This window comes from Penaeus monodon, chromosome 13, assembly GCF_015228065.2.
Source record: "Penaeus monodon isolate SGIC_2016 chromosome 13, NSTDA_Pmon_1, whole genome shotgun sequence".
Lineage (NCBI taxonomy): Eukaryota > Metazoa > Arthropoda > Malacostraca > Decapoda > Penaeidae > Penaeus > Penaeus monodon.
The window spans coordinates 1,433,145-1,435,458 of NC_051398.1; positions in this window are offsets into that span (position 1 = coordinate 1,433,145).

Here is a 2,314-nt window from a genome sequence, read left to right on the forward strand (position 1 = left end):
TCAACATACCCTCACCCCCTCTTCCCCTCACTCAACATACCCCCTCATCCGCCCACCCCTCCTCCCTTCCCTTCACCCCCATCCCCTTCCCCCCACCCCTTCTCCCCCCCTCTTCCCCTCCCCCTATCACCCCCCCCTTCCCCCTTCTTCACCCTCTCCTTCCCCCCCCCCATCACCCCACCTGTAGCGTTTACTGACCGTCCTCAAATTCACGCCAAGTTCACCGGGCAGGTGGGCGCTCGGGCCGCCTGCGGACTAGGAAGTGGGCTGCGGGGGTGTTTGTGGTTGTTTGTGGTTGTTTGTGGTTGTGGATGGTGGGTGGTGGTTGGTTGTGGTTGTTTGTGGTTGTGGATGGTGGTTGGTGGTGGGTGGTGGTTGGTGTGGTGTTGTGGTTGTTTGGTTGGTTGTGGTTGTTTGTGGTTGTTTGTGGTTGTGGATGGTGGGTGGTGGTTGGTTGTGGTTGTGGATGGTGGGTGGTGGGTGGTTGTGGTTGGTTGTGGTTGTTTGTGGTTGTGGATGGTGGGTTGTGGTTGTTTGTGGTTGTGGATGGTGGGTGGTGGTTGTTTGTGGTTGTTGATGGTAGTTTTTTGTGGTTGTGGATGATGGTTTGTGGTCTGTGGTTGTGAATGGTCTGTGGTTGTTTGTGTTGGTGGCTGTGTGTGGTTGCTGTTGGTGGTTGTTTGTGGTTGTTGATGGTAGTTGTTTGTGGTTGTAGTTATGTTGTTTGTGGATAGTGGTTGTTATTTTTGCAGTTGCAAAAGTTTTTGTAGTTTGCTTGCTTTTTGTGGTTTGATGTTTTTCTGTTTTCGTTGCTTGTTTTTTTACGCTATTACTTGTTATCTTTTACTGCTTCTGTTTCCTTTTTTTTCTCTTTTGTCTTTTGTTTTTTTTTTTGTTTTGTTTTTTTGTTGTTTTTTTTTGCGTTGCTTTGTTTTGCAAGAGAGTGGTGGTTGGGGGAGGGGTAGGGGTAGGGGGGAGGGGGAGGGGAAGGGGGGGAGGAGGGATTGTTGTTTTCGTGTTTGCGAATTGTAAATCTTTCTTTTTTTTTTTTCTTTCTATCTCTCTTTCCTTCTTCCTGTTCCTCTTATTTTCTCGTTTTTTTTTGTTTTTTTTTAATCTCGTTTGTGAATTATTTTCCCTTCCTTGATTTCTCTTTTTTTTCTCTCTTCTTCTTCTTCTTCGTCTTCTTTTTTCATACTTCTTTTTTTCTTATTATTATTGTCTTTTTTTTATTAGTTTTAGGTAGGATGGAGAGAAGGGAGAAGGGAGGGAGGGAAGGAAGGGGGGGGGAAGAGAGAACAGGAGGAAGAGGGAGAGAGACACAAAAAAGAAAGAAGGAAAGAAAGAAAGAGAAAGAGAAAGAGATAGAGAGAGCGAGAGAGAGAGAGAGAGAGAGAGAGAGAGAGAGAGAGAGAGAGAGAGAGAGAGAGAGAGAGAGAGAGAGAGAGAGAGAGAGAGAGAGAGAGAGAGAGAGAGAGAGAGAGAGAGAGAGAGAGAGAGAGAGAGAGAGAGAGAGAGAGAGTAAGAGAGAGATAGAAACGAATGTAAAGAAGACCATGAAGCTTAAAAAAAGAAAAAGAAAATGAAAACAAGATAATCAAAGAAAAAAGAAAAACAGGAAAGAAAGAAAAAAAAAAACGTCACGACCCCACGTAATGAATCCATACATACCTACACACTAACAAAACAAAAACAAAACAAAAACAACAGACCAACAAATCAACAGTCATATTCCTACGCAGTTACACCCATCACGTACCCTGAACACGTAGGTAACAGGTGTTTTAAATATCGCAACGTTTGCCAATTCTTCAGAAGGCGACGTGCCACCTCGCTGTTCTCGGAATTAGGGTAGACTAACCTATACTCGGTAGGAGGTAGAAGCATTAATGAGAAAGAGAGAGGAGAGAGAGAGGAGAGAGAGGAGAGAGAGGAGAGAGAGAGAGAGAGGGAGAGAGAGGAGAGAAGGAGGGAGAGGAGTGAGGGAAGGAGAGGTAAGGGAGGGTGGGAAGGAGAGAGAGGGAGGGTGAGGAGAGTGGGAGAGACAAGGTGAGGAGGGTGGGAGGGAGAGGTAAAGAAAGAGGAGGAGGGAGAGGAGATGGTGAGAAGAGAGGGAGGGAGGGAGGGAGGGAGGGAGAGAGAGAGAGAGAGAGAGAGAGAGAGAGAGAGAGAGAGAGAGAGAGAGAGAGAGAGAGAGAGAGAGAGAGAGAAAAAGAGAAAGAGAGAAAGAGAGAAAGAGAGAAAGAGAAAAAGAGAAAGAGAAAGAAAGAGAGAGAAAATGACGGTCGCTTCCTATCCATTTGTTTTGTTTTTA